The sequence below is a fragment of the Orbicella franksi genome, chromosome 6 (genome assembly GCF_964199315.1).
Source record: "Orbicella franksi chromosome 6, jaOrbFran1.1, whole genome shotgun sequence".
In the NCBI taxonomy this organism is placed as follows: domain Eukaryota; kingdom Metazoa; phylum Cnidaria; class Anthozoa; order Scleractinia; family Merulinidae; genus Orbicella; species Orbicella franksi.
The window spans coordinates 8,810,094-8,824,155 of NC_138150.1; the positions used below are offsets into that span (position 1 = coordinate 8,810,094).

The following is a 14,062-nucleotide window of genomic DNA, read 5'->3' on the forward strand; positions in this document are numbered from 1 at the left end:
TGTGCATAGCCATTTAGGAGAGCGTGTCGCAGTTTTGATCCTTGTATAGAGAGAAGTATGAGAAGCTTCTGCCACTGCTTGTTGCAGAAACCATTTTTATTTTCACATTTTTATTTTTACGTTTTCAGACTATGACAAAGTATCGCCGCGATAACTGCCTGACTCACGAAGTAGTCTTCTCACTCATGCATCTGAAGTGGCAAGTCTTGGATTATTATTGCTATTACCGCATCCTCCTGAACTTAGATAAATATAGCTGGATTCGATCAAGAAAGTAAATAAATAAATAGTTTGATATCAGTTAGACCAAAATTTTCCAATTTAAAACATAGGTTTCGAAGCTCGAATTGGAACTTCATATTCTAAAATCGAAACGAAGAAATTATACACTCAGCATCTAATGTTCCAATCTGTACTATTAATTATTTTCCAGGAAAAAGTTTGGTTTCACATCACTCATCTTCAACTTAATCCTTTACCTGACGTATTTAATACCGCTGACTGCCTTGAGCTTGTACTCTAGAGAAAATGAGAAGAAGTTCTGTGCCACAAACGATACGGTGCCGAGACGAGTAAGTGTTACGAGCCTCGTAATAAGTCACTCTCAGAGTTAAGCTGTGTACTCGAGGCAAAACGTTGCGAAGGACTTGTATGCAGCCACATGCGTAACGCTAGGGTAACTGCAACTTGGCCAACGGACCACTAAGCTTTGATACTTTAAACTGCATTTCAACTAACAAACAATGTACTTTGCTTTAAAAGGACTACCTTAAGGACTTTCCGAAGACGCGTTCCAACATGGTTAGTAGACATCATATATGTTTAATACAGATCAGTTTATTAGCGTGACTCGAATATCATAATCTATAAAAAGTTTTACTTCAAAACTCGACCAGAGACCACACTCAGCCCACAGTTTACGTTTTGAAGCTGTAAGCAACGTTTCTCGCCATAATGGCTCCATAATTTTCTGAAACGCTCCTTCTACTCGTTGATAAGATTATAAATGGGAAACTTCACGAGGGACCCAAACTACTCTCTAAAAGCGCCGCTAACCGTTGTACGCCTTGAAAAACAAAATATATAAAATTAGTATAAATCTACTCACGATCCATTCTGTTTTAGTGAACATCTACCAGCGTTCAATCACGAATGCCGTTCTGGTTCTCTGATTGGCTACGCTACTTACTATCTATTCTGTGATCGATGGAGAGTAGCGTAGCAGAGTTCCCTTGTTAACAAAATGAGGCCGCTTCTTGGCGTTTTCGAAGTGTCTGTGAAGAGGATTTAGATAAAGTTTTGAACGACTAACAGATTTATACTTAAACAATTAGATTATTCGCTCTCGATTTCTATGCGTGATAGTTGACTCACGCGATAGAAATCGAGAGCGAATAATCTTATTGTGAAACATAACTTACCTACTAAATACAAAGGTTTTTGCGCCAGGCTAGGACCACGCGGAAAAAGTAGATCTTTGCAAGGGCTACTGGAATCCCCGAAGAAAAATTGGGGTAGCCATGCATTTTTTGGAGATGATTAGCCTTAAATCTCAACAAAAATGCTGACATCAGCATTTTTCTGAAAAAAGAAGGAAAGGATATTTCTTCACAGATTTTCTTAGAAATCGCCTTTACAGACAGGAAAGCAAACACATTAAAAGAGATCTTAAAACTGCATGGTAAATGGTAACATGACAAAATCGTTGCAACGGCGCTTTTAGGGTCTCTAACAGCCTTCCTCTGGTTCAGATAAAATACAGTCTAAATACCTTTTGCTCACAATTACCAGAAACTAATCACGTGTTCAATAGGCTTGCCACTTCCATTTCATAACATAAAATGTTGGGGTAGCCACGCGTTTTTTAAAGTTATTGATCTTTTTTTTGAAAACTTTAACGGTGCCCGTTACATATTTTCCTGTCACCTCCCCAGTAAGTAAAACATTTGCGTATCTCGTACTTGTTTAGCGCGCGCACTACGCCATCTGCAGGTACATGTTTACAGTTGGATTTCAGTATAATTTTCGACAGACAACAGCTAGTTCTTCAGCTGGAAGACGTTAACAGTTAGTGGTTAGGGATATGCTGCTATTCTAGTGTTTCTGGTTTAAGTACAGGTTTCACTAAATTTGATTTGGTCACAGTGGGAAAATTTTGCTTTCATTTCAGTCGTGTACTTGGTAGCGTAGTTGATCGCGTCAGTGTCAACCCCAGCGCGCGCGTGACACTTAAGCCTGCCTTGCGTGATGCGCATAACGTGTGCTCACTAACAAAAGTAGGCACCGTTACACAGTATCGACTACCATCTCGCCTGATTGTTCTGGAGATCCCTAAATTAGATTTAGTTCTTAAAACGTTAGTGATGAATCTCTGAATGTCATAAAAGAGAAGAAAGACTAAATGTAAACTTTGTCTTTTTGTTGATCATTTTTAGACCACTCAAGCTCTGACGTACATTATTCTTGTGTTTGCGCTGGTTCATTTGTTACAGGAAGTTACTCAAATTGTACAAAAGGTAAAAAACAAGATATGAAAAAAATGATAATAAATCTTTGTAACCTGTGTTGTTATTGTCTATGTATTTATTTAAAGAGGATCTCAATGGCATGCTGGCCTTTACTGCTAACGATTGATTTCTTTCGGTTAACAGAAATTAGAAATTAATAACCATTGTTTTCAAAAGTTAAACATTAACTCTCATAGTACAACGGACCAAAACTTTAGCCGTAAAACAGGCCAAAAATTTAGCCGTTAGGCTTAAAAATTGGATCTCTTGTGAAGACTTTTCTGTGTCTTGTCTTGTGGCTTGATGGTACAATAATGGTACAATAGAGTGAAACCAGTATTAAGCGGACACCCTTGGGACCCTCACTAGTGTCCGCTCAATATAGGATGTCCGCTCTAAACAGGTTCAGCAATACTAGTTAATTATTAACCCCTTTGTAACACAGTGTAACACAGTGTAAGATCAAAGACTGCTCATAGCACAATGTCCAGACATTCAATGCATCAATCTGGAATAATCTACTTAGCTTTAAAGCGACATCGCTGAACAATGTTAAAGGTGTCTGAACTGAGCTTTTAGAAGTAAAAAGCCCTTGAAGTGTCCGCTTATTAAAGGTTTTGTGCAACAAAATGACTTAATATTGGTGTCCGCGTCCGCTTGACAGAGGTGTCCGCTGAATGCAGATTTATTTTACAGTAAATTTGGGAAGAATATTTAGAGACTCCAGCTGGTGTCCACTTAATAGAGGGTGTCCGCTTAATATGGGGTCCGCTTAATACAGGTTTGACTGTAATATTTTTTTTTCCATCCGGAAATGGTCCAATACAGTTACTACAATTAATTTTCAACTCTTTAGACAATGGTAATTAATTTCGAAGATTTCTATTAACTAACATAATTAAATATATTCTTCAGGTCTAATCCAATTTCTGAGAATTATCCGTTTAAGAGTAACACACTTGGTTGTTTTAAAACTTGAAATGAAGCTAAATACAGTGGCTTCTTTTTCCCTGCTTGTGAACGTGAACGTCTTTAAATCAGTCTTCTCATTTTTTTAAGGGTGCAAGTTACCTCAAACAACCTTCGAACTACTTTGAACTCACTGGATACATTTCCACCATGATGTATATTCTTCCCTCTTACGACTGCAAGACTGGCTGGCAGCTACAAGTTGGAGCCATCGCCATGTTCTTTGGCTGGATGAATGTGACCCTTTATTTAAGAAAGTGAGTCATAACCGAATGCTGTATTAGTCGGCTTAGTTTGTGGAAGCTTGTGGAACGGGGCACACCTTAACGCAAGTAGCTGGAGGCGATAAGAACGTAGCGTACTGTGGATGGATACGTATATATACTTATTACTATTGTTATTATCGTTATCGTTATCGTTATCGTTATTGTTATCGTTATTGTTATTATCATTATTATCGGTCATATTTATGTTTTCTTAATCTTTTAGCTAGATACATGACCCCGCAAGCAAACCTGTTGTTTTAAACATAAAGGATTTTCGTTGTTGTTGTTGTTGTTGTTGTCGCTCTCAAGTTTTCCGTAGATTGCTGTGCGTTACGTTACTAGTGACGTCATTTTATGATCTATCGATTATATCTCTCGGACAATTTCCGCAGTGGTAAAAAAAAGTGTTTTTTTCTCTTTCCATAGAATTTCTTTTTACGGATCTTATGTCATCATGCTGGCGACAATGTCTATTACTTTAATCAAGGTGGGGCGAGCGCTTTCTGATTTGTTATGGGAGGGATTAATGGGGGGGGGGGAGAAGAGGCGGGAAACCACGGGGATATTGGTAAGAGGAGAACAGGAGGTGGGGGGGGGGGAAATGACGGGAAGTGAGACTCCGGGGGATTCCCATATAAAAAGGACGGAGTTGCTCGTGGTACTTTCCTCTTTTGAGTGTTCAGCCTCAAAAAGTCCACAGCGGGAGCTTTTGCAGTACCTTTCAGAGTATTGAGCCAAAACAATTTGACAGGAGATAATCTGTTGTTTAAGAATTGGTACCTCTTAGTGGTGTAATGTTAGTAAAATATGCCACCGTAATTTCCCTCCTTTTGAGCGTTACATGAGCTTTAGATAATTAACGCAAAACTGACAAACAAACAAAGAACGGTAAAATAGCCACCAATAGTGTTGTTTTCAAAAAGATTTTCATTTGAATAAATTATTTTGAGCCTGATGACAGGCTAATACAGGTGTAAGCGGACCGGGTTGTTCAAAGCCCGATTAAGCTAACTCAGGATAAGCGAGAATTTTGAATTCAGTTTTGTAACTTTGCGGTAATGTTTTCTGTTCATATTGTTTGTTCTTTGAATAATAAATCTCAAAGAAACATTTTTTATCTCGAGTCATTCGCAAACATTAAGACATCGAGAGCTCCGCAAGGCGTCGCACTAGTTTGCTGAAGAGATGGGTAGACGACAATAGAAACGAATCGTTTGGGATAAATGGCCACAAATGTGACGAGTTTAATTGAAACTAAGGTTACAAACAAAGATTATTCAGGGAAGGTGGGGTTAAAACTTTCGCCACCAGTAAAAACTAAAGTAAAATACTACATACGATATGTTGGCAGTCTGCGGGTCGGTGACCCGGGAGGTGGAGGGAAAAAGAACAAATACGTCTGAACGCTAAAAAGCAGAAAAGTTCTTCTTGCGATAATGGTAATAGTAGAAAGGGGCCGCGTGTACGAGATAACCAACCTTTTGTACTTAACTTTGACACGCGCCTTTTTTTTTGATTGGCCAGGAGACTTCCATTGTTGCCAGATTAGAGCACAACCCGTAAACTGATAAGACATAGGAAATGCCTCGCGATAAAATAACATTATGCTTTCGGTTATCAGCATAATGTTTGTTTTTATGCAAGAAAATTTTATACTTCGGTTAACCTTAAATCCTGGGTTAGTGTTAACCGGTTTTCGAACAACCCGGCCCGACGTCACATACTCTTGAAAACTGGGCTAAAATAGCAAAATGTTAAGTTGGTGTTGACGAAGTATTAGATAGCATGGTAATGTCGATTGTTATATGTTTCTGACATCCACAGGTTTTGGTGTTGTTTATGCTGTTTATCCTGGCATTTGCAACAACTTTCTACCTGCTGATAGATGAACATGTAAGTAATATGGCTTTCAAGCCACATAACTGTCTTATCAGGGGTGGAAAGACGTGAGGAAAAGGCATATTAAACCCCGTTTGTACCAGAGTCAACATTCAGAGAAAAGTAGTAACTATAAAAATTATTTTTATTGACATGCTAGCCTGCAGTGCAGGCGTAGTTTGGGCAGGCAAGTTCACATTTTCGTATTAGGTCGCCATCTTGGATTTGGTAACTGTGGAGAGTTGGGGCGAGGCAACATTTGTCGAGGCAGTAGCTACTCCCTTCTGCCTTAGCCCTCTACCGGTCAAGCATCCAACTACAATCCAAAATGGCGGCATCGAAAACCTGCTTTATCGAGCGTATCCTTTGAATACATGAGGCCAGTTATTTCGGCAAACAGCCAATGGTATCAATTATTTCCAATTTATCTTTATAAATTAATCAAATTACCTTAAAGTTTTCAAGCCGTTACTAAACACAATGGTTTCATTTTAGCTTTTCCACCAACACCACATTTCTATCATCGTTAGAAAACTGGATTTTTTTTCTTTTTAAGTTTGTTTTTCTTATTTTATTGTTTGATACACAACGAGTAACAAGATCTTTTTTCCGCTTCCGAAATGTTTGCTTCACTTCCTCACTGGTTAGGGACCGTTCATTTTTTATGAGGTAGGGGGGGCTGGTGGGATTTGGGGGGGGGCCATGCGAAAAAAAATGGCTTTCGAGGGGGGGCCATCCCAAAAAAATAAGGGGAAAAGGGGGGGTCACGTGAAATATTTTAGTAAAACTTTAAAATGGCGTAATGTTTGAATATCAAAAAAATTGCTATAGAATAAACATAGAAGGCACGATACAAATTTATTACAAACTTTCCTTCTGCTTTAAAAAAACGTTTGGCGACAAAAAGCATTTGTAGCTACTGAAAAGAAGTATATTATTTTTGAATGCAACTTTCAATGGCACTCATCTTCATCTTCGCTGTCGTCGAGTTCTTCGTCGCTGCTTGTGCTGCTATGGGAGTCTCTTTCACCAATGCTGCAAGAAGCAGCAATGCTTTCCGTCAGAGTGTACTCTTCAGGTACATGAAGGTGTAAACATAATCTCTGACTTCCCGCTCAAGGTTGGTGGTGATTCTGCTTCTTGCAGCATTGGTGAAATAATTCCCTTCCAAGAGCTGTGCGATGTATGGCCCATCTCTTCTAAATATCGACGTGGCAACATCCTCAACTTTAAGACACTCTTCCAGGACGGCCGTTCCAGGAGGGTACACAAGGCACTGTGGAAGATCAGTTCCTAACGGGTTTCCAACACAGATTCCATAAACTCGTTGGACGTTGTTTTCAGTCCGCTTCCTCTTTCTTTCATTTGACTTTCTGCGGTTTTCTTTTTTCCTTCTCCTTTTGTTGATATGCTGTTTGAGTATGCCTTTGAATATGCTGTTATAATTGCTCTTCTTATTTTCTAGTGCTTCCATGTCCTGCGTGATCTTCGTCAACTTAGCTTCTGTACATTTGATCTGTTTTGCATTAAAACTGTGGGCAAATTCTTCGCCCTGCTTTAAAGCAAGCCCATTGGACTGAAAGAGCGTGGAATCGTGTTCCTTTACATCTTTCAATATGACATTCAACTTTTCCACCATTGCTCTGTGCTCTTTGATGGAGAAGTTCAGTTTTCTTCCATCACTGGACTTCAACTGGTACCCTTGCATGGAAAACTCACTCGCCCTTTCTGAACAGCCATCCGCACTTAGAAAGATTGCTTCTTTTGCTTGTAAGATGTCAAACTGCCTGGATCGTTCAGCTCTAAACCTTTTCTTAAACGACTCGTCGCTTTCGCCATTATTGCGCATTTTGGAATGAGCCTCTTTCATGATGCTCATGTAGTAATGCGCTCTTTCCCCGATTGGATTAACAATATAAAGAAGAAAGAGCATGGAAGTGGCGGGCTGGTTTTATCTGACCCAGAGAGCGTTGCTCTATTTGCAGATAAGTTTATTGTCAAATCGAAGTTTGTGGTGGATTATCTTCAGCATCTTGAAGTGCTGGAATTTAAAAGGAAAAAGAGAGCAGAAGAAAAGGCAAAGTTAAGTAGGGAGGAGGATTATCCTTGGACTGAGTTGTGCGAAGATCTAACCAAGCTTAAAAAGCTACGTGTTCCAGAACTAAACAAGTACTCAAACCACCACGGGCTGAAGCAGCATTTGAAAAGCAGCAAGAGTGAGAAAGTAAAGGCAATTGTAAGACATTCATGCTTGCAGCAGAAGAGTCCTCTCAGAGCTGGCCAACCAACACTGAGAAATGCCAGGACATTGACACAAAATGACAACAGGGCAAGTGCTGACAGCAGTGAAAGGGATGAAAGTGACAATGATGAGTATGACAGTGATGCCATTGACTCTGGGGGAGAAGATGACTCAAGTGACGTCATTCTTGCATTCATCAATTCAGATGAGGAAGATGCCAATGAGAGGCCAAATGCCACACGCTCAGGGCGAGCCACAACTAGGAGATCCGAAATTGACTTCTCTTTCTTTTGATTTGTTTTTTAAACAACAGCTCTCTGTCGTATAGAGATTGTAAATATTGTCTTCATAGTGAGCACAATAACGTGAAGTAGGGGGATAATAGAGAAATATTAAAAAAGTTGAAATCTGAATATTGTTTGTTCAATTTTTTTTTTTTGGGGGGGGGTCATCCCAAAAAATGACCGCTATAAGGGGGGGCCATGTGAAAAAATTGGTAAGCTGAGGGGGGGTCATGCGATTTTTAAATGGTGCTTCCCAAATCCCACCAGCCCCCCCTCCCTCATAAAAAATGAACGGTCCCTTAGTGACAACATTTGTGATGACGCTGGGTGAAATGAATTACTCGGAGAACTTCATGCCGTGGGAACTTTTTCCTTTCTCCAATCTTGTCAACGTACTGTTTGTGATTTTTGTCTTTGCGATGCCCATTATCCTGATGAACATGCTGGTGAGGCTCTGATCTTTTAGTGGTGAATTAAGGCGATCTCCACCCCTGTAATTGTTAGGAATTCCCTCGGGAGGGGGGGGAATGGACTCCCGTATTAAAACGTCGGTGATGCTGGACGTCTCGCTTAAGAGTCTAAATCAACGATTCTGGTCTCACTTCAGGTGTTGATGACGAAACGCCACTAGGTTTAGCTGTCCAAGTACCTTTTAGGGTGCACACGAAGAAACAATAGACGAAACACCCTTACTTCCGTTTTTAGGCTCGATTTCTGTCGGTCTCTTAAGTCGGGTCTAGTAGCGCGGGCTGCTTTCCTGAACAGCGGCAGGTAATCGAGCAACCATATCATCATAGTCTCTTGGTTTTATGTGATATCTTTTATGGGTCAAATAAAGATTGACCCACACCCAGATCGGTTTCCTTTAGGGTTTAAGTTCAAATTTTCTGACGAGCACGCCCGACTTTGTCATGTGGAAGTCCCCCCCTACCCCTCCTTCCCAGAAAAATTCGTCCTTATTAGAGAGATTCACAGTGATCACATTGATTCCAATCGCTCCCAACCCCTCCCCCCTCCTCTTTTAAGGACCCCTTGATCTTTCCCTTGTATTTACAATTATGTCATTGCATAGAGTACAGAATATCCTTTATGTCTGTTTTTCATCGAGCAAATTTTAAAACGGGGAAGGAAGGTTAAATCTACACACCACCACAAATCTAATAGAACTAAAATTGATATAAGATCTTAAAATGTCATTAAGTCTACAACTACTTATTTACTGATACAAATAGAGGACTACGTTGTGCCTCTAATACTTAGTCTGTCAACAGGCCTTCTATTTTGTCCTGAGTTCGTTGAGATCATAAGAAAAATAGACCATATTCGTATCCTCGGCATTGGACTGGGAACTACCTTCCAAGGGAGGCCCATGCGGGCGAACATGAAAAGACTCCTCACGTTAGCATCAGTTACAAGCTAGTTCCAGTCCAGTGTCGAGAATACGAATACGGCCTATTATTAACCGCAGGGGAAAGTTCGAATGCAAGGGGGTGGTCCTGGCATGGGGAAAGACAAAAATGCGTCGTGGCCGCCATCGTGCTCCGCCTCGTTTTTGCATGCTTGCATCGCTCGCCAACGAAGGAAAATCACTCGTATCAAAATAATAAACGCAAGTTGTTCGAGATTTTTTCAGAGGTCAGACTTTTGCCTGATATTTTCGAGGACACTCTCCCAGTGATCTGCAGCAAAACTAGGATAAGTACGAATATTTTGGCTAGCTTCTAGAAAAACATAAGGAAATTGGGCGGTTATTGTGGTAGAATTGAGATTGTATAATTTTGAACTGCTCGCGGTTTTGCCTCGTCTACGCAAAATGCTCTCTGCAGGTAAAATGGCAATAACTCAGTTCGATATTTGAAAACAGGTGGGTCTTGCTGTGGGAGACATTGACAACATCCGAAGACACGCCAGGATGGACAGATACGTTGCACAGGTAACATTATCCTCTCCAAACGTTTCTACAACTTCTGTACCAGATATTCTAACGCAGATTGAGAAGGAGTGGCTGTCTCCTCCCTCCCCTCCCTCCTTATAACTGAAAAACTTTAACCTGGCATCCCCACCTTCATCACTGCAAAAAAAAACGTCAACCGTAATCCATCAACCCCACTCCCTCCCTTTAATTTCTCCGGCAAAAAGGGTCCATTTTACCCACCCCTTCCCCACTCCTTCTATCCTCTACGGTGCAAGGATCTCCGGAAACGTGACCTTCTACGCAGACGCTCTCTGGACCGGTCACGGAGGGAGATTGCGTGACAAGCACAACTAGGAGGCTGCTTGACACGCTGCTAGTTTTTCAGTAACTAAACACATCGTTTTACTCTGTGTTCTACTTTGATGTTGTTTACACGACTACAGATTGAAATGCTGTTCGACACGGAGCAACAGCTCCCTCGATGGCTTCGCAAACACGTTCAGTTTGAAGAGCACGTCGAATATCCGAACAAATTGGCGCCGTTAAAGACACGGGTAAGATCAGTTATTTTCTTGGAATTAATATTGGATTAACAATGGTGCTAATGTCAATTCTCACCGTAGAAAGCAGTATATTGGTCCAGTACGAGTGATTATATTTATTCTCAGAGAACCAATATTAAATTTTTATCAGCGATTATACTTGTTGCCAGGAAAGTAATATTGAGTACGGCGTTCGATACCTGGCAAAATTCCAGAATTATCTGCAGCTCCCAGAATAGTGATTGAGGCTTTGAATGTATAATAATTAACAATTGTTGGACCCTGAGGTTAAGCAAAATATCGTGATTTGTCAGTTGCGACCAGATCAATTATTTGCCCAAGCCAAAGGCGATTGAAATCACGATAACCAGTCCGGAATATCCTGATAAATTAGGACAGTCATGACGTCATGAAGCTATTGTTAGCAGGGAAAATGGCGGACCTTTTAAGCGAACCAAGAAAATATGTTGTTTCCAGTCTCGCATAGAGTCTGTCCAGCATTATCCAGGACGTTTTCCGACCAAACGGTGAGAAGGAGAATAAGCGGCCATTTTGGTTGTGGGAGAACGTTGACTGTCTTCTAATCATTGAGTTTTTTTGGTGTCAAGCGACGATGTAGACGCGATTTTGTGGCCAAATATTAAGGTTAGTAAAGTGTACGCGTTATTTTCTAGTGTTCACATATTTTTCATTGAGCTGTGTATATTTCTTACTGGTTCTAGTGTTGTTAAAGTTTCATCATGCCAAATTACACGGTTGTAAACAACGTCGATATTTTGTAAACTCTCTTTGAATTTGAGGCGTTACAAGTGTACCTGAACCGCTGTTGTTATAAGGCTTGAGTAATGCATCGTTCCTTCATTTTTATGACAGTTGTTTTCAATTTCTCTCTTAAGTACATGGAAGAGCATACTCGACTACTCGGGGCACTTTGCCGAATTTTGGGGGAAAAAACAAAGGGAAAAGAGAGGAAATAAGACGTCGCTAAGTACGCGGACGAAATTAAACAAATTTGGGAGGTCTCTGTTTTGGTGGATTCACCGAATGTGCACCCCAGTTTTATCACTGGAGAGCCAGCAGCCTGTTGAAAACCACCTACAGCACAGAAGTGGCAGCGAAACAGACAGGCCAGGGGTAGTGCAGCGATTCCCTGTAAATGGATGCTATCAGTATCCCAAGGAATGGCACAAAGGGTAGAGACATGTAGAGTTAAGGTTTGTAGGGGGCATTGTACTCTTTTTTTGGCATTTTTTAAAAACTATACACACTGCAGCTGTTCCTAGTAGATGATGATTCTTTTCACCTCCCCATGAAGCTTGAATGTACCAGAAAGTAATGTTTTTGCAAAATAATTTTTATGAACGCAAATACTGAAAATGTACGAGAGTTTAGAATGTAGTGTCGAGTGTTGAACATTACTAATAGTGAAACTAATGCAAAACATTAATTGGTTGTGAACAGGAAACATATCAGTTTGGTTAAGAATATGTAATAAAAAATAGAAAACATAAGAGTTATCAGACCACTTGAGGGCAACCTCTTATTTAGTGAGACTACTGTGGTAACTACATTCAAAATAAATTCATATGTTTAAACGAAAAATACATTTGTAATAATATTGACATCTGTAAGCAATGTAATAATCTTCTAAGCGCTTGTGATTTGTTTCAGGTCCTGCATTCTGCTAAGAGGCAAATTCAAGGTCGAGAGTACCTAAAGAGTGAATAAAATAAAATGGATTTCATTTTCAAGACTGAATTTGTTTTGTATACTTTAAATAAATATATAATAAAACCTTGGGACACGTGGATGGATTGTGAATGCTCCCTTGTCAACCTGTCCAGGAATTATATTTTAATATTTTTGGGTAAATAACTTGGGAAAGTCAGCAATTATATGTAAGTTTTCATAATTTAAATGTGGAAATCAGACGTGATATCTTTTAGCACAGTAACAAATAGATACAAGAAATATTTGAAATAAATACCAAAATGGAGAAATTTCAGATTTACAAAGAATATATTAACATAATATTTGACTATCCCTGCATCTGACAACACTAAAATTTCGGATACGTTTTTTCTGGTTTAGTTTATTTTGTATAAAAGAACAAGAATTTCTCACTCGTATGCGTTATTGAAAATTCTGTTTTAATGATGATTTCATTTCCTCGATTTAGCCAAAACGTATAACATTTTGGACATCTACAATTTACCTTTGCTGGCATATAAGAACACGCGCGTGCTGTCGATTTCGGCCCGATAATCCCTAGATAAGAGGAAAGCCTCAATTCTCATATCGATCATTTCTGTGCTTAGAAAAATGCAGAGTAAAGATGCTTACCGATTGTACGGTCTCTTTCCAAAGAATGATAACAGCAGCTCGTCAAACGTGGCCCGCATTGCGTTCTGTGGTGCTTCCTTCGGTCCGAGGATAATCGTTATCTGGGCAGAATTGTCTGTGACATGGAACGCGAACACAAACTTTCCTTTTATTTTATAATTTGGACAGTATTTAACTCAATTCGAGATAAATATATATCTCCTGAAGGCCCGCATTCATGGCATTGGAAAGTATTCGCGACTCTCTTTGTCCGCCATCTTGAATCTCTTGGTTTGTTGTGAAACACAACACTCCACTCAAAACACGCATTCTCATTGGTTGAAACGTTTTGAGTTTCGTGACATCACAGATGTCCTAATTTATCGGGATATTCCGGACTGATAACCGAGTTCAATAATTGTTTTAATTATTTCATCACCAGGTTTGTTTTCATATTTAAATCATTCTCTGACAGCTCAGGGAAAGCGATCTGCCACTTTTCACGCAAGAGCGTGGTTACAATGACGCAAGAGCAAAATATCATTTGCAGCTAAACACATTTAGACGGTATTACGCATGAGCAGACCATTGTTTGTAGGCAGATATTTTTAGGTCACGCGGCGGGCTCTCGGCCAATGAAAAGGAAGGAAAAAATACATGGAATGATAATGTAAATTAATTGCTCTGTGTAAAATTGTGTCCTTTAAGCTGTATGATGCCATTTGTGGGTTCGTTCATCCGGATGAGGATGATAGAGGAGAAAGCAGCCAAGACGGACAGTTTCCAGAAGTTGCCGAGGTCAAAAAAAGGCTTGAAGAACAGGAAGTGAAGTATGATATTTTGATATTTTCAAAATCGATACGTGATATGGTAATTAGTAAGTTAGTGAGTAATTTAACTAAATTTTAGCCCAGCAACTGAAAGAGAAGTTTATCTTTTGTACAGTATCTATTAACAGGCTGACGCCTAGACATACATTTATAACTTTTTTTTTCTCTGTGATCTTTCTTTTACTTTTTAATATTTTTTAATTATTATTTTTCAGAATTAATGAGATTTGCAACATGTTAAGAAAGCAATCAGAAATTATGGAAAACATGTCCCAGAATCCTAGACGAGAGAAAGAAGAAAATGAAG

At 39.6% G+C, this 14,062-nt stretch overlaps 1 pseudogene across 1 annotated transcript in view; it reads left to right on the plus strand.

Annotated features, from left to right (window-relative positions):
- The window catches only part of LOC145491118 (transient receptor potential cation channel subfamily A member 1-like), a 28,788-nt pseudogene that overhangs the window by 13,124 nt on the left and 1,602 nt on the right, over nt 1–14,062 (plus strand). The window contains exons 17-28 of the transcript XR_014049773.1: nt 129–199; nt 434–572; nt 763–801; nt 2,436–2,516; nt 3,567–3,733; nt 4,169–4,229; nt 5,567–5,666; nt 8,450–8,592; nt 10,011–10,079; nt 10,505–10,615; nt 13,634–13,755; nt 13,971–14,062. The exon at nt 13,971–14,062 is cut by the window's right edge and continues 1,602 nt beyond it. The product of XR_014049773.1 is annotated as a transient receptor potential cation channel subfamily A member 1-like (transcript). The remainder of the gene's footprint in view (nt 1–128; nt 200–433; nt 573–762; nt 802–2,435; nt 2,517–3,566; nt 3,734–4,168; nt 4,230–5,566; nt 5,667–8,449; nt 8,593–10,010; nt 10,080–10,504; nt 10,616–13,633; nt 13,756–13,970) is intronic.